Genomic DNA, 19,118 nt, shown 5'->3' with positions numbered 1-19,118 from the left:
CATGACTAAAGTTTTTAAAAAAAACTTTGTTCCTAAAACATATCCTAACGTTTTTGGGTTGTTCACTAAGTTCACTATGAACTCACCCACTTCTTTCTTACTTATTCTCAGGTAAGTAGGTAGCAGATTAGAATTGGTGAGGTCAGTGATGTGGCGAGGAGCACTCCTGTGTAGATGTTGGCGAAGCTGAGTGAAAGATGACGAGATTATTATTACAGGTTTAGAATTTAGTGTTATATTTATGACTTAATGAATATGACAATATTATTTGAATTTTAAACTATTTAGTTACGTTTAAATTCACAGTACATTCATGTGCGAAACATATTTAAAGTATTTTTTATTTCTTAAATAAAGTTAATGTTATCCATGCATGGGACTACTGTGTTTTATTTACATGCAAGTTAGATTTATGATTAAGGTTTATTGCATGCTGTGTGCCATATTTACATGTGTAACCCTGACTCTAGGATCCCATTAATGTAAGAGATCCCATTTAAGATATGCAAACCCATATATGCATGAGAACCCATGATTATATGCGAACCCTATTGAAATATAATAACCCTTGCATGCATGATCCTTATGATTGCAAAGCCTTTCTATTTGCAAAAGTATGATATATCCGCAAACTATTCATATTTAGCGAACTCATTCCTTTGTATGTAGTCCTATGATATCCTGTGTGCTTTGCGAACTCTTATATTATGTGATTTCATATGAAATCTAATAAGTATGCGAGCCTATGCCTTAAACTGAACTGAGAACTCATATGTTTTATTTTTTGTGAAGCTCGCATGTTGCTTTATGTTACTGCTGTTGTGTTTTAAGTTAGTGCAACTTTTGCTAAGAATTAAGTAGTGTGTTGGAGGTTAGGTTGGGAGTCAACGGAGAGTCACTTTGGTGGTTGATGTAGGTCGCCAAATTCGGGCTAAAATTTCTAGGCAGGGTTTGAGGTGTTACATAACACGTCGGACAAGATGATAGGCACTGTTACCCATAAAATCCCATTGAGATTGATAAAATTTTACATGAAATCCATCAATATCTGATTCCTTAAAAGGTGACATACTAAACACTGCCTGCTGAACCTCTAGAAACATGAAAATATACACAGTTTTTCATGCTCTTTTTAACTCAAATTCATGCAATTTTATAGTAATTCTTGTCGAAAAATATATAATAATTATAAAATAATTAAATTGTACTTAAATTAGTAACATTTTTCATTTTAATTAATTTTCAACAGATTCAAACAAATGGCAAAAATTAGCTCGGCAGACACTACTAGAAGCGCAAACCGAGAAGTAATTTTTGAAGCATCGAGGCGAATTAATTTTTCAGCCTAAGACGGTCCAAATCATGAATATTAATTCATAATAAAATTAATTTTAATTTTAATCCAATTTATTTTTGGTTAAATAATTATTAATAATTCATTATGAAAGGGGGCCCAGTTGTGCTAAACCGAGAAGACCGATCCAACCGAGCAATGGGCTGCCCAAAACTGTCCCACATGCTGACCCAATCAGCTTATTTAGCTTATTATTTGGATTGCAAAACAACCCTTGAAGATTCCTTAAAATTGCATTCAAACCCCTCCACTATTCAAGCCTCTGTAGATTTGCCCCTAGTTAAATTTAACAAGTTTGAAAGCTTCAAACTTGCCACATGTGTGGCTGGCTATAGGGGGAGTCTATGGCTACTAATTTTTACTATTTTTAGTAAGCAGCCTCTCCAACCTATAAATACCCCCTTGGCTGCTCATTTCAAACACACCTCTCATCCTTTCATTTCTTCACTTATTTTTCACTTTCTCTCTTTAAAACCCTTCATTTGTTCTTCATTTTCTTTTCCATTCCCTTGTCAATTCCTCCTCTTGGAAAAGAGCCTTAAACCACTGTTGGAAGTAGAATTCAAGTGCTCATAGAGGCCTTGGTTCAACAAGAACAAGCAAAGAAGGAGGAATGGAGCAAACTAGTCAAGCTTCGGAGAAACATCGGATTTGATTCTAGTTCCCTATCCTTTATTTTTATTGTTTTTTGTTATGAACATGTCTATGAATTCTTGTTACTTTGATTGATTAATTGTTTGAATTGACATTGGAAAATATTCAAGAGATTAGTTAATTTAATAAGTATGTCTGACCAGTAGTTAGCAAATTACCAAGTTGCCGTGAATTTATCCGTAACAACATGAACATGAGTTTAGTAATTCTAAGTTAAGAAATGTAATTAATCTAACACAATTATGTCATCTTGATTAAAATCGTCTTTTGAAATCATGCATTGGAACTTTTATTTCTATTTTATTTTATTTTACTTAGTTAAATTTTAGTTTTTAATCACTTCTTCAAAATCAAAATATTTTTCTTCACCGAAGTGTTTTAATTGCATTCATAAATAAATTCATTTCATAGTCCCTATGGGTACGATAACTTGACATTTACTTGTCAATTTATTACTTGTTGCGATTGTGTACACTTGCACATTTCCATTTGTCCAAGTTTTTGGCACCGTTGCCAAGGACTATTTTCAAAAGTCATTATTTGTGAATTTGTGAATTTGTGAATTTTGCATTTTGGTTTAATTTTCTGTTCAATTTTAACTTAATTATTTTTTTCTTTGGTTATTTCAGGTGTTTATGAGTATTGATCAAATTATCCATTTACTCCCTATAGACCCTGAGATTGAAAGAAAATTTCGACAATGAATAAGAGAATCAAGTTAGAGAAGGACCGAAGAGATGAACTTTGAAATTTCGAATCAAGGAAACAGAGCAAACCTTGCACAAAATTCTATCCTTATTGCTGATGATAGGGATAGAGCTCTAAGACAGTATGTCATCCAGTATTTCATGATCTTAATCTGGGTATTAGAAGACCCAAAATCGAGGCAAAACAATTTGAGCTGAAGCTAATCATGTTCCAGATGCTTCAGACAGTGGGCCAATTCAGTAGAATGCATAGCGAAGATCCTCACCTTCACTTAAGACTTTTTATAAAGGTGACCGATTCTTTCAAGTTAGTCGGAGTACCCAAAGATGCACTACGATTAAAGTTGTTCCCATACTCACTAAGAGACAAAGCTTGAGCCTGGTTGAAATCATTGCCACCAAATTCCATTTCCACATGGCAAGCATTAGCAGAAAGATTCCTCATGAAGTATTTCTCGCTGAGCAAGAGTGCTAAGTTGAGGAACGAGATCATTGATTTCCAACAAATGGATGATGAGTCTTTGTATGAGGCATGGGAAAGGTACAAAAAATTATTATGAAAGTGCCCTCATTAAAGAATCCCTCATTGCATCCAACTTCAGATATTTTATAATGGTCTTAATGCTCACACGAGGATGGTAGTGGATGCTTCTTCCAATGGTGCTCTCCTTTCTATGTCGTATAATGAGGCCTATGAAATCATTGAGAGGATTGCCAGCAACAATTATCAATTGCCAACTAAACGAGCAGTGTCAAGAAGACGAGTGATTGGAATACATGAATTGGATCCATTCACTTCACTCGCATCTCAGGTATCTTCGATTTCCTCAATGCTTAAAAATTTTACCACTAATGGGTTTAATACTTTTATAGCTCAGCCACCTAATCACTTTGAAAATATAGCTTGTGTTTATTTTAGGGAAGGAAATTTGTTCGAAGAATGTCCGTAAAACCCAGAGTTCGTGTACATGGGTAATCAGAACCAGAACCGAGGAAGGAAAGGACTAAAATCTAATTTTTATAACCCATCTTGGCAAAAACACCCTATCCTTTCTTAGAGTAACCAAGGGGTTGGAACCAGTAACACTTACGCCCAACCTAGACTGACCCAGCCACCTATTTTTACCCTACAAGTTCAGAAACCAACTCAAGCTAAACCTTCTAATATTTTAGAGAACCTATTAAAGGCATATATGGCAAAAAATGACACCACTTTAAGGAATTTGGAGAATCAAGTGGGTCAACTTGCTACTAAACTTAGGAATCGACCACAAGGTGCTCTACCTAGTGATACGAAAAACCCATGAAATCCAAGGAAGGAGGATTGTAAAGCATTGACATTGAGGAGTGGAAATACATTAGAGCCCAACATTGTCGAAGTTGAAGAAGAGCCAATTGATGCTCAAGACTCAGTGGAAGTTCCACCAAGTGTTGAAATTCTAGTTTCACTAGAACCAGAATCTGTTAATTTTGATAAACTAACATCTTCGTTAGATGCAGAATTGCCACAGAAGACGAATCAACCAGTTCTAGTAAAAAAATCTTCCACCACCCTACCCCAAATACTTCAGAAGTAGAAGCAGGAAGCCTAGTTCAAGAAGCTCCTAGACCTACTCAAGCAACTTCATATCAACATTTTTTTGGTAGAAGCACTTGAACAAAGGCCAAATTACGTCAAATTCATGAAGGATATCCTGTCTAAGAAACAAATACTTAGAGAATTTAAGATGGTAACCCTGACGAAGGAATGCAGTGCATATCTTCAAGACAAACTACCCCCAAAGTTGAAAGATCCTAGATGTTTTACCATACCTTGCAACAATAGAGCAACGTATTGTGGTAAGGCACTATGTGATTTGGGTGTGAGCATCAACTTGATGCCCATGTCCATATTCAAAAAGTTGGGGATAGGTGAAGTTAGACCTACTACGGTTACACTTAAATTAGCAGATCGATCTTTAGCACATCCAGAAGGAATAATCAAGGATGTATTAGTACGTGTAGATAAATTTATTTTTCCTGCTCACTTTGTTATTCTAAACTTTGAAGTAGACAAAAAGGTGCCAATCATCCTAGGAAGGTCTTTCCTAGCAATTGGAAAAACCCTTATCGATATGTAGAAGGACGAGCTTACTATGCATGTTCATGACGATCAGGTAACATTTAATGTTTTTAAGTCATGAAAAAGGAACTCAACTATGTTGAGGACCCGTTGGAGCAAATTTTAACATCAGACCCTCCAAGTAATGAGGAGGGAGAGGAATACTTAGCTTTGTTAGAAGCTAATCAAAGGGGATTTAATCTGTAATCCCGCTTTGAATCTTTGGAGTTTGAGAATAGGGATTATGCCCAACCAAAAGCATCAATTGGGGAGCCACCTAAATTAAAACTGAAGGTACTTCCCTCACATTTAAAATATGTTTATTTAGGTAACGCTTCTACTTTGACTGTGATTTTTTCAGCAAAATTGACTGAAGAGTAATAAGAGAAACTCATCCTAGCGTTGAAACAATTCAAGAAGGCTATCGGATGGACCATAGTTGATATTTGTGGCATTAGTTCATCTGTATGCATGCACAAGATTATCCTGAAAGCTGGGCAGAAAGGGTCGATTGATGGACAATAAAGACTGAACCCTATCATGAAGGACGTGGTAAAGAAAGATATCATTAAATGGTTAGATACGAGTATAATTTACCCCATCTCAGACAGTTCGTAGGTAAGTTCGATCCAATGTATGCCAAAGAAAGGAGGTATAATGGTCGTTGAGAATGAGAATAACGAATTAATATCGACTAGAACGGTTACGAGATGGAGAATTTGCTTCGATTACCGGAAGCTGAACAAGGCGATTAGGAAATATCACTTTCCTTTGTCGTTCTTGGACCAGATAGCGGTTATATTTGTGGGATGAGACTATTACTGTTTTCTCGATGGATACTCGGGGTATAATCAGATTACAGTAGCACCGGAGGATCAACACAAAACAACGTTCACATGCGCATATGGTACATTTGCATTTAGACGCATGGCATTTTGTTTTCGTAATTCACCTGCTACATTTCAAAGAAATATGATGTCTTTTTTTACTGACTTGGTTGAGAAGTATTAGGAAGTGTTTATGGATGATTTTTCAGTTTTCAGAGATACATATGATGATTGCCTAGCCAATCTAGCCAATGTACTAAGGCGATGAGAAGAAACAAATCTTGTACTCAACTGGGAAAAGTGCCACTTCATGGTACTAGAAGGTATTGTTCTAGGGCATCGGATAACGAGACATGGAATCGAGGTAGATAAAGCAAAGGTAGATGTTATTGAGAAACTCCCACCTCTAACATATGTAAAGGGTGTTAGGAGCTTTTTGGGCCATGCGAATTTCTATCAAAGATTTATCAAGGACTTCTCCAAAATTACTAAACCCTTATGCAATTTATCGGAAAAGGACATGATGTTCAACTTTGATGAAGATTGCTTAAGAGCTTTCAATGATTTGAAGAGTCGGTTAGTTTCAGCACCCATCTTCGTCACACCGGACTGAGATTTTCAATTTGAACTGCTGTGTGACTCAAGTGACTTCAGGATAGGAGCTGTAATGGGCCAACGAAGGAACAATTTTTTTCATCCTATCTACTATGAAAGTCAGACTCTAACGGGAGCTCAATTGAATTATACGGTAATAGAGAAAGAATTACTTGCTATTGTGTTTGTTTTTGACAAGTTTCGATCTTATCTTGTAGGTACCAAAGTGACTGTCTATACGGACCATTCGACAATTAAGTATTTACTTGCCAAGAAAGACACTAAGTCGAGATTGATCCGATGGGTACTTCTACTCCAAGAGTTCAATCTAGAAATTCAAGATTGAAAAGGATGAGAAAACCAGGTAGCAGATCACTTGTCCAGATTGAAGCCACAATAAGGGAATTCTCCACTTACACCCATTCAGGAGACATTTCCAAATGAACACATACTAAAGGTAAATCATGTCCATAATACCCCTTGGGTTGTTGATATTGCTAACTATTTAGATTGTGGTTTGATGTTAATTGATAAGACGTATCATCAAACGAAAAATTTTCTTCACAATGTGAAGTACTATTTCTGGGAAGAGCCATATTTGTTTAAAAACTGTGCAGATCAAATGATCAAGAGATGCGTGGCAAAAGATGAAGTACATAAGATTTTATATCATTGCCACATAGCTCCTAGTGTGGGACACTTTGGAGGTACATGTACTGCGGCCAAAGTATTACAAGCCGAATTTTTTTGGCCAACGCTATTCAAAGACTCATATGCTTATGTAAAGAATTAGGATCGATGCCAGTGGGCTGGAAACATCATCAATAGAAACAGGATGCCCCGAGCAAAAATCATTGAGGTAGAATTATTGAATGTTTGGGGCATTAACTTTTTTGATCCTTCCCCTCCGTGTTTTGGTCATAAGTACATATTGGTAGTAGTAGACTATGAGTCTAAGTGGGTTGAGGCTGAGGCATATCCGATGAACGATGCTAAGGTTGTAATGAAGTTTTTGCGAAACATGTGTTCACAAGGTTTGGAACCCCGAGAGCTATCATCACTGATGAAGGGTCCCATTTTGTAAACAAATGGTTAAAATGGTTACTAGACAAACATGGAGTGTAACACCCCAAACTCAGCCTAGACGTTATTGTCGAATCTGATGTGTCACATCCTAGTGCCATTCGAAACTTTGAACTCGTTGGCAATTTTTTTCTAAGTTGAAGATAAACCCCTTTTGTTATTAACTAGCAAATCAATTAGTCGAAACGTTTGTCTTATTCTCTCATATTAATTTAATCAATTAGTCTAAAATCGTGAAAGCTTTTTGAATCCTATTGTTTAAAACTCGTGTCTTTGAAAACGATAATTATTTTAAAATTTGTCTTCTCCTATACTAGCAGATTAAAACATGAAAGCAAAAGCCCAATTAAAAATTTAAACCAACTTAAAGGCCTTATTACAAAAACAAAACCCAACTTATTATTTAAATTAAAAATAAAAGCAAATATGAAAAGCAGTGAATGTGTGGCCATCTCCAAGTCCCTCGCAGCAACGAATCGCTTAATGCTGAGGATTACCTGCACAGTTAAAGGAGAGGCTGAGTTTACGAAACTCAATGTATAATCCCCATCTAGACAATCACTATGTAACATGCAGAACCAGTCTGGGCCTGAGCCCTATACAGTATCAGTAAGTGTGGGCCTTAGCCCAGTACAGTAACAGTGTGTGGGCCTTAGCCCAATACAGTAATAGAGTGGGCCTTAGCCCATTACAGTAATCAGTACAATGCAGTAATGCAACCCATCCCAATCCAGACAACACACCACTCCGTACCACCAACACACCATGTGGGGATAAAATCGAGCCACCTAGCCAACAGACCAATATCCCAAAGAAAGTCGCTAGCAATAATAACGCAAAAGGCGCGAAGAATAATAACGCAAAAAAGCTTCCAAGAATAAAGATATGTGGCAAAGCCACTAGTATATATCATTTTACCCTTCGAGGGTATTTCAATCATATTACCTTTTAGGGGTATTTCGGTCATCTTACCCTTCGGGGGTATTTCGGTTATTTTACTCTTCGAGGGTATTTCGGTCATTTTACCCTTTGAGGGTATTTCAATCATTTACCCAAGAATCACAAGTTGGGCTTACCACTCGAGCGACCGCACGACCATGTAGTCTCAAACGCCGTGTTTACGGCTTTTCACCGATCTGTAAAGTGGGGTGATTACACACCTCTTTGTGAAAGCGCACTAAGATCCACGAACACCCAAAATGTGCATTCATACAAGTTTTCCAATAGTTGCTAACAATAGGGTTAATCTCCTTCCTTTACATCCTTAACCAAAATTAAACTAATACTTGCCTCGACTAACAAAAGTGGCTTAGCCCACTTTTACACCCGATGAAGATTGACTTCAATCTTTTTGACAGATATCTGCAGTACAACGAACTTCATTAAACAATATTGTTTAATCTTGTGGTTGAAATCCACACATGATCATTTACAGAACCATAGGAACATTCGGCCTACACTTAAAAGAAATGCTGGCCTACTTACCTTGATCGAGGGATGAGAGAGTGGTTTCGACGACTTTAACAACGCTTACACTGTACCACTCCTCGAGGAAAACTCTAAAATGGCAACAAGCAGCACATTGTGAGAAAACCATCAGCAGTCGGTAATCAAAGATTACCAAGGAGGGTAATCGGTTTTAGGAAAATAGAAAGAAGAGAACAGAGTGAAGAGCATAGCACTTACCGGTAGTCAACTACTTTTATAACACTAAATGAAGAGGAGAGGAAGAGAAGAGAAGAGAAGAGAAGAGAAGAGAGGGAAGAGAGAAAAGAAAGGATTCAATAACAAGAGAAGGAACGGAAAAAATGCAATCGACAGAGGGAACCACCAAAATTCGACCAACACCCAAAAGGAAAAAGAGATGAGCAAAAATGAAAAGGAAAAAAACAAATATTCGACACCCAAAAACGAAAAGGCAAAAACGAAAAACTAACCAAAACCAAACTGAGAGAAGAAAAACAACTTTAGAAATCGATTCTCTCAGTGCCTACTGACCAAATTCGGCACAAGTACACCCCCCAGCCTAAACCTCTAGTAAGAGTTTTCCCCAAACAACACAACTCTCCTCACAAAACAACTCATTGATTTTCTCCTAAAATCTCTCCCCTTATCCCTCCTTGATTCACTCCACCAAATCACAATCCCACTATTCTCTCCATGATTCACTCCTCCATTCAAATTCTACCGCATTTCAGTCAAACTCCACCACCTCACAGCACAGGTCATAAAAATAAACACTCTACAGTGCAGCACAAGACTCGAACCTCAGAACTTAAGAGTACTTCACACCCCACCTACCACTAGACCAATAGGCTCTTTTTTATCATAAAACAAGCACTAATATTCATAAGGCCTAAGTGCCAGTGTCTAGATTCATTTAAAAGCAAAACTATAATTTCTGCAAATGTTAAGACTTGAACCCAGACTTCTTAAACACTCCCAAACACACCCAAAACACTTAGCCATTAAAGCAAACAAGCAATTTTTGCCAAAAAATGCAAAAATTAAAGACTTAAATTTTTTAGGCGTTACAACTCTACCCCTTTAACGAAATTTCAGCCTCAAAATTTACTTGGTCAGAAAGATGAGGGTATTGCTGTCGCGTCGCCTTCTCGGGTTCCCACGTGGCTTCTTTCGAAACTGTGATTACGCCAAAGCACTTTGACTAATGGAATAGATTTCTTCCTCAGTACTTTAACCTCACGGTCCAAAATCTGCATTGGCTTCTCCTGAAAGGTTAGATCTGGCCTAACCTCGATCTCCTCAACTGGTACAATGTGTGTGGGATCAGAGCGATAATGCCTTAGCTTGGATACGTGGAACACATCGTGAATTCGGTCTAATTGTTGAGGCAACTCAAGTTGATATGCGACCGGTCCCAAACGCTTCAGTATACAGTAAGGCCCAATGAACCTAGGGCAAAGCTTACCCTTCCGTCCAAACCTCAGTGTCTTTTTCCATGGGGAGACCTTGAGAAATACGCAGTCCCTCATAGAATACTCCATCTCTCGGTGTTTAAGGTCTGCGTAAGACTTCTGCCTATTAGATGCTTCCCTCAGTCGGTCTCGAATCAGTTTTACCTTCTCTTCGGTATCAGAAACTAACTCTGGCCCCAAAACTCGCCACTCACCTAACTCAATCCAACAAGTAGGAGTACGACACCTATGACCATATAACGCCTCGTACGGTGCCATTTGAATACTGGACTAGTAGCTATTATTATACACAAACTCCGCTAGCCGCAAATAATCTTCCTAGTTGCCTCGAAAATCCATTGCACAACACCTTAACATATCCTCCAGTATTTGAATCACCCTCTCTGACTGACCATCTGTTTGGGGATGGAACGCAGTACTAACGTCCAGTCTTGTACCCAAAGCCTCCTGTAACTTCTTCCAAAACCGAGGCGTAAAGCAAGGACCTCTATCTAATTTATAGAAACTAGTACCCCATGCAGTCTTATAATCTCAACCTCATATAGTTTAGCCAACTTCTGCAAAGAGTAATCAGTACGAACTGGTACGAAATGGGCAGATTTAGTCAATCGATCTACAATAACCCATACCGAATCCTTCTTGGTAGGCGTTAAGGGCAGACCACTCACAAAATCCATGGTTACTGTCTCCCACTTCCAAAGTGGAATCTTAACTGGCTGTAATAACCCTGAAGGTAACTGATGTTCAGCCTTCACTTGCTGACAAGTTAAACACTTACCCACAAAATCAGTTACTTCACATTTCAGTCCTGGCCACCAGTACAACTCATGAAGAACTCGATGCATTTTCTTCCCGCCAGGGTGCATAGCAAAAAGACTAGTATGCGCCTCTCGCAGAATAGACTGCCTCAAGTCATTATCCCTCGGTACACAGACTCTCCCACGGAAACACAGTACTCCTTCACTATTCAACCCAAAATTTGAAGCTTCCCCATTCTCAACTTGACGAAAATGAGGAACCAATGACTCATCCAACAACTGTTTACCCTTAATCTGATAAGTCCACGTCGGTCTAACTTGTAGCTCAGCCAACAAGCTATCATCATCAAACAAGCTGAGACGAGCAAACATCGCTCTCAAATCAGATACAGCCCTACGACTTAGTGCGTCAGCTACCACGTTAGCCTTACCAGGATGGTATTCAATCCAGAAATCATAATAATTAAGCAGCTCTATCCATCTTTGCTACCTAAGATTCAACTCTTTCTGAGTGATGAGGTACTTAAGACTCTTGTGATTTGTGTAGATAGTACATTTCTCACCGTAGAGATAGTGCCTCCAAATTTTTAGCGCGAATACCACCGCAGCTAACTCTAAGTCATGAGTAGGGTAATTCACCTCGTGAGGCTTAAGTTGACGAGACGCATAAGCAACCACCTTAACCTCCTGCATCAACACACAACCCAAACCAATGTGTGATGCAGCATTGTAGACAGTGAATTCTTTCCCAGACCCTGGCTATATTAAGACAGGGGCCTCAGTCAAAACTTTCTTCAATTTCTCAAAACTTTCTTGCTTCTTATCAATCCAGTTAAACGGTACCTCTTTACGTAGCAACTTAGTCAGAGCTGCAGCAATTAAGGAAAACCCCTCAACAAAACATCTATAATACCCTACCAAACCCAGAAAACTTCAAATCTCAAATACCGTCTTAGGTGGTTTCTAATCCAGTATAGTTCCAATTTTTTGAGGATCAACCCTAATCCCCTCGACATCCACCACGTGGCCTAGAAATGTTACCTCTCGCAGCCAAAACTCACACTTGCTGCACTTAGCATACAATTGTTTCTCTCTTAAAATCTGCAGAACAATTCGTAGATGTGCCTCATGCTCATCCTCAGTTCTCGAATACACCAAGATATCATCTATGAATACAACCACGAACCGATCCAAGTAGGGCTAGAATACTCAGTTCATTAGGTCCATGAATGTAGCTGGTCATTCGTTAGCCCAAACGGCATCACTAGGAACTTGTAATGACCATAACGAGTCCTAAACGCAGTCTTATACACATCAGCCTCCTTAACTCTCAACTGATGGTACCCAGAACGAATATCTATTTTGGAGAAAATCGAAGCTCCTTGCAACTAATCAAATAATCATCTATCCTAGGCAAAGGATACTTATTCTTAATAGTCAGTTTATTAAATTTCCGATAGTCGATGCACATGCGCATGGTCCCATCCTTTTTCTTTACGAACAACACTGGTGCTCCCTACGAAAACACGTTAGGTCCAATGAATCCTCAATCCAAAAGTTCTTGGATTTGAGCTTTTAATTCCACCAACTCTTTCGGTGCCATCCTATAAGGGATGATGGATACTGGAGCCGTTCCTGGCAAGAGCTCAATTCCAAATTCAACCTCGCGGCTCGGAGGCAACCCAGGGAACTCATCAAGAAATACATCAAAAAAATCCTTCACAGTTCTGACATCTCCAAAAGAAGGACCCTCAGAATCAAATGCATTAATATAGACTAGAAACACCTCACAACCCTTGCAAACTAGTTTTTCAGCCCTTAATGCAGAGATCACATTAGAGAGAAAATCCCTTCACTCCCCAATCACAACCACATCCTTATCCTTAATAGTCTTTAGTACTATATGCATAGCAGCACAATCCAAATTTGCATGGTGTTTAACCAACCAATCCATCCCCAAAATTAAGTTGAATTTCCCAAACGGTAGTTCTATCAAATCGGCTAGGAATATGACTCATTGAACCTCTAGGGGCACAACCCTGAACAACTTGTCTACCTTTACTCATTGTCTCAGTGGACTTAACACAGTCATCTAATTAACAGTACTCTCACACATGATACCCAAAGTGCCAGACACAGTGCATATAACGTATGAATGCGTAGACCCTATATCAATTAAATTAGTGTAAGGTACATTATGAATTAGGAACATACCAGTTATATCATCTGGAGCGTCACCATCCTCACGGTGACGAGCAATATAAACCAGTGCTGGCTGTCTCACCTCAACGCTACCAACACCTCTGCCAAACGTTCCACGACCTTGTCCCACACCATTTCCACCTCTAACCTACCCACGGCCTCTCGGTGGCTGCCGACCACCTCTCACTGGATGAACAAAACCCTGACCTACAGCTTGCATCTGAGTAGGTCTCTGAGGACAATCCTTAACTTGATGCTCCGTAGACCCACATCTGAAACATGCCCCAATCTTCTTCCAACAATCACCCAGATGATGTCTCCCACAATCAGCACAAGGCTGTGGTCTTACAACAGAAGCCCCAGCTCGGACCGGCCTATCAAACTTGGCTTTCTTTTTAGGCCTTCCAGAAGAACTAGAGGGCTCTGAATCCCTCTTAAACCTACCCCTATCTTTCTCACGATTCTGGTGCTCAGAGCGCTTCACATCCTCGTAATTTTTGCCTTTTCAATTAGGGTAGCAAAATCTCACTCCCTCTGCGGAGCTATCAGGACTCACAACTCATCCCGGAGGCCGTCCTCAAATCGTACACAGCGCTCATACTCAGTTGCCACTATCCCACGTGCATAGTGATTCAGTCGTAGAAACTCTGCCTCAAATTCAACCACAGTTTTATCCCCTGGATCAAACTCAAAGATTCCTTTCTTCGGGCATCCACATAACTTGCGCCCACATACTTTCCTTGAAATGCCGACTTAAAGAAATCCCAGGTTAACCAATCGGCCTGAGTACCCTCTCTCACGGTAAGCCACCACTGATAGGCCTTGTCTCGCAGTAAAGACAGTGCACCTTTTAGCTTTTGCTCAGAAGTGCAGTCGAGATCATCCATTATTCTTTTCGTGGCTTCCAACTGGTATTCAACCACATTAGGGGCTACTCCAGAAATGCCCCTAAAAATTTTTGCTCCATTCAATCGAAGTCGTTCTAAAATTGACCCACGGCCCACGGCACCTGTACTACTCCCTGCGATCCTTTCCAGAATACGAAGCATAGCTTGGGATAATGCATCATCCCCAGCCGCTCGATCGAATTATCCCGTCTCAGTCACCGGTGAAGTTGGTGCTTCCCTAGCCCCAACATTAGGCGTGTGGCCCGATGCCGAAGACCCAGCCCTAACACTCCCTCGACCTCTACCACGACCTCGAGTAACCATTCTGCGAGTACCACTAGTGCTCATATCGGATAATGTATAATATGTTTACGAAGTTTTATGCATTAGTTAGTAGTTCCAGTAATTATTAACAGATGTCTTATGAGAAGCAATAATCAGAGTTTGTTTTCGTAATTCAAGAGTCTACCTACAGTTTTCGTTTTCTTACAGTTTCAGTTTTCCCTAATTTAAGTGTTTCAGTACAGTCCTACTATCTATAGTAATCTCTCAATACATTTCAGTTTAAGCAGTCTACAGTATATAGAAACTTATAGATTCGACGTTGGAGACTCGATGTGCCACACTTGTAACCTTAAAAATTAATTAAAAATAATTTCCAAAAATTCCAGATATTTTCAAACCTATTCCACAGTCGAGTTTTGCAACCTGGCTCTGATACCTCTAAATGTAACACCCTAAATCTAACCTAGACGTTATGGCCGAATCTGATGTGTCACATCCTAGTGCCATTCGTGTAACACCCCTTACCCGTATTCAACTCCGAAATAGGGTATGAGGCATTACTAGAACATTTATACATGTAAACGTATTAAACCGAGTTACAAAATTTCATTCAAATTTAAACTCTTCAAATTTTTAACATGCTTTTATAATTCTGTACAACATATCCTCAAAATATTATATTCATAACAAATAAGGCCTACGAGACCCGATACTTACTCATGTAATTCAATGCTTCATTTCCATTTTATTCAATTCACAATCTTTCATGTTCACAATTCAAATCAATTTCTCAATCCAATATATATATTTCAATACCACAATAATTCTTTTAATTCAAATCATATCACTAGAAACTTCCATTTAATTCCTTTACACTTCAATATCGTTAAGTTCAATACTAATACGTATTCACCATTTAACTCAACATTTATCGATTACACCATTCATTAACACATTTATAAAATTCTTAGTATTACAATGAACACATCACTTAAGCTTAAATAATGACATCAAATCAACTCATCAACCCCTTTTTCGTCATTCTATTCTTCAAGTATGAACTTTGTATTTCATTTCCTTTCCACACCCATTTCCTACGAATATCATACAAAACAATAACATATCATTCAACCATAGTCACAAGCTAGTACATTTAAACATAATTCTTTTTGGAATTAACAACATGATAAACCATTTTAAGTAAGTTTACATAATTTAAACATTACCACCCTTTCCATGATCACAAGCATATTCCCATCTAGGCACTTACCATTTTAATGCATAACTTATAAATTTAACGTGGCATAATTCAACCACCACTTGGCCAAAGCTTAAGCATGTACACTACACATGTTAGCCAAATAAACATATAGCGTAAGCATTATAAGTATGGCCGAGTTCAACATTTATTCATGTATCAAACTTACCAACATGAGTTAATCCATAAACCATTCATGGCCTTACTTCATACCACATCATATACCAAATATACTACACTCGCATACTATGAAACTTTATTTTCCCATATGAGCTTAAATCATGATCAATAATACGCAAAAGTAATCATCATTTCTAATTTAACGTTTATCAATTATAATCGAGCATATAACGAATTATACACAAATCATTCATATATATAATTAATTTTCCTCCTCCTCCTCCTCCTCTCCATTCCACATCCTTTATGTATAAAACATGCTTAAATAGCATTATACATAATTTCACTATTCACTTATATTTAAATTCAAAGCTGTCAATTTGAGTCAGAGTTACTAAATCATTTTTATCCGAAGCTTCAGAGCTCCAAATTAAAATCTGTTAATTTTTATAGAAACTAGACTAACATGTCTTCTTACCATAAAAATTTCAGAATTTTTTACTTGGTCAATTAGTACAGTTTATTCTTTAAAGTCACCCCTATTTCACTACTCAACATCTCTGACCTCTCTTCACTAAAAATGAATTATCTTATTGTACAAAATTCAGATGATATTTCCGTTTGTTTCCTTTGGAAATAGACTCATTAAGGACTTTGATAATATAAATTATAACTTGTAATTATTTTTTTATAATTTTTAATTATTTTCCAAAGCCACAATAGCGGATTCTGAAATCAATCCGCCCCTACCTCACTAAAATTCAAATATCTCAAAATGTATAACTCTTTTACTTTCTCTGTTTCTCTTATGTAAAAACAGACTCCTTAAGATTTCATTTCATAACTCATTCACTCTCTAATTCAATTTCCACCATTTGTGGTGATTTTTCAAAATCACACTATTGTTACTGTCCAAAACTGTTTTGTTGCACATTTTACTTTTTCATAATTTCATTACTTCTTTTCATCTTACTCAAGGGTCGATCAAATGTCGAACCCAATATTCATCACGTAACCTTATTCGATTCACATATATTTTCACCTATCCAATTTCCCCGATGAACACTTCAGAATATTAACCGTTACACGGTGGAATCAACACTTAGCAACCACCTCATGTTGAAAGGATCCCAACGGAATCAACACTTAGCAACCACCTTATAATCAATGATACGGGGAATCAGTAGATAGCAACCCCTTCCACAATCAAGGATACGGTGGAATCAGTACTTAGCAACCACCTTATAATCAATGATACAGAGAATCAACACATAGCAACCCCTTTCACAATCAAGGATATGGTGGAATCAGCACTTAGCAACCACCTTATAATCAATGATACGGGGAATTAGAACATAGCAACCCCTTTCACAATCAAGGATACGGTGGAATCAGCACTTAGAAACCACCTTATAATCAAAGATACGGGGAATCAACACATGCAACCCCTTTCTGATCAATGATTCGGGGAATCTGCACTTAGTAACCCCTTACATTCAAAGAATCCTGGTAAAATCTAAGTGTTCAATCGGGAACCTTACTTCACAACATTTTACCAACTTTTCCAATTTATTCACATTTTTTAATCTACATCAAATATTTAATCTATATTCAATCATATTTCAACAATATATTAAATAAAATTAAAGCAATGTATTATTCACATACAAACTTACCATCATGCTTTCAAGGTCAATTCCTCATCTTTCTTGGTTTATAATAGCACATTTAACTTATTTAACACTCACATTAATCAATCTAGTCCTAAAATCACAATTTTTGCCCCTAAAGTTTCACAAAATTATGATTTTGCCCCAAAGCTCGTAAATTAAACTTCATCCTTTATTCTTATATATTATAACATGCTGAACATTTTTCCCTTCTATGGCAACATCGAATTCCCACTGTAACTTACTTATGAACATTAGGTATTTTTACCGATTATGTCATTTTACTCGTTTACACTTAAAATCGCTTAGCAAAAGTTATTTAACATAATTTCAAGATTCATATTCTACCATAAAACATCAAAATAAACACATTTCACCTATGGGTATTTTTCCAAATATAAACCCGAGATTAAATTATTGCTAGAATGAGCTAAATCAAGTTATCGAGACTTTAAAAATGTAAGAACATTAAAAACGGGGCTTGGAATCACTTACTATGGAGCTGGGAAGCTTGAAAACCCTAACAATGGCTTCCCCCATTGTGGAATTCGGCCAAGGCTTGAAGATGATGATTTTTGGCCTATTTTGTCTTTTTAATACATTTTAATTACCAAAATACCCCTAACTTAAAAATTTCCTATTTCACTTATCTCATGTCCATTTTTGTCCATAATGTAACCAATGGTCTAATTACCATTTAAGGACCTGCAATTTAATATTTCATAACAATTGGACACTTCTAACATGTAGAACTCAACTTTTTCACTTTTTACAGTTTAGTCCTTTTGGCTAAATTGAGTGCCCAAACGTCGAAATTTTTGAACGAAATTTCTGAACAAAATTTTCACGAAATCATTCCATGAAATTGTAGACCATAAAAATATAATAAAAATAAAAATTTCCTCGTCAGATTTGTGGTCTCGAAACCACTGTTCCGACTAGGCCCAAAATCGGGCTGTTACAATTCGAAACTTTGAACTCGTTGGACTTTTTTTTTGTTTCAAAGTTGAAGATAAACCCATTTTTGTTATTAACTAGCAAATCAATTGGTCGAAACGTCTGTCTTGTTATCTCATATTAATTTAATCAATTAGTCTAAAATCGTGAAAGCTTTTTGAATCCTATTGTTTCAAACTCGTGTCTTTGAAAATGGTAATTATTTGAAAATTTGTCTTCTCCGATACTAGCAGATTAAAACATGAAAGCAAAAGCCCAATTAAAAATTTAAACCAACTTAAAGGCCTTATTACGACAACAAAACCCAACTTATTATTTAAATTAAAAATAAAAGCAAATATGAAAAATAGTGAATGTATTGCCATCTCTGAGTCCCTTGCAGCAACGAATCGCCTACGGCTGAGGATTATCTGCACAGTTAAAGGAGAGGGTGAGTTTACGAAACTCAATGTATAATCTCCTTCTAGACAAATACTATGTAACACGTAGAATTAGTTTGGGCCTGAGCCCTATGCAATATCAGTACAGTGTGGGCCTTAGCCCAGTACAGTAACAGCGTGTGGGCCTTAGCCCAATACGGTAACAGTGTGTGTGCCTTAGCCCAATACAGTAATAATGTGGGCCTTAGCATATTACAGTAATCAGTACAATGCAGTAATGCAACCCATCCTCCGTACCACCATCTCAACGAAGACTGAACCCTATCATGAAGGACATGGTAA

General features: G+C 37.6%; 1 non-coding gene across 1 annotated transcript; it reads right to left on the bottom strand.

Moving 5' to 3' along the window:
* Positions 1–3,188: 3,188 nt before the first annotated feature.
* Positions 3,189–3,295, bottom strand: LOC128040834 (small nucleolar RNA R71). The gene has a single exon (XR_008195640.1). It is a non-coding gene; the product is annotated as a small nucleolar RNA R71 (small nucleolar RNA).
* Positions 3,296–19,118: the final 15,823 nt, after the last annotated feature.

This window comes from Gossypium raimondii, chromosome 4 (genome assembly GCF_025698545.1).
Source record: "Gossypium raimondii isolate GPD5lz chromosome 4, ASM2569854v1, whole genome shotgun sequence".
In the NCBI taxonomy this organism is placed as follows: Eukaryota; Viridiplantae; Streptophyta; class Magnoliopsida; order Malvales; family Malvaceae; genus Gossypium; species Gossypium raimondii.
This window is presented reverse-complemented; position numbering and strand designations above follow the sequence as displayed.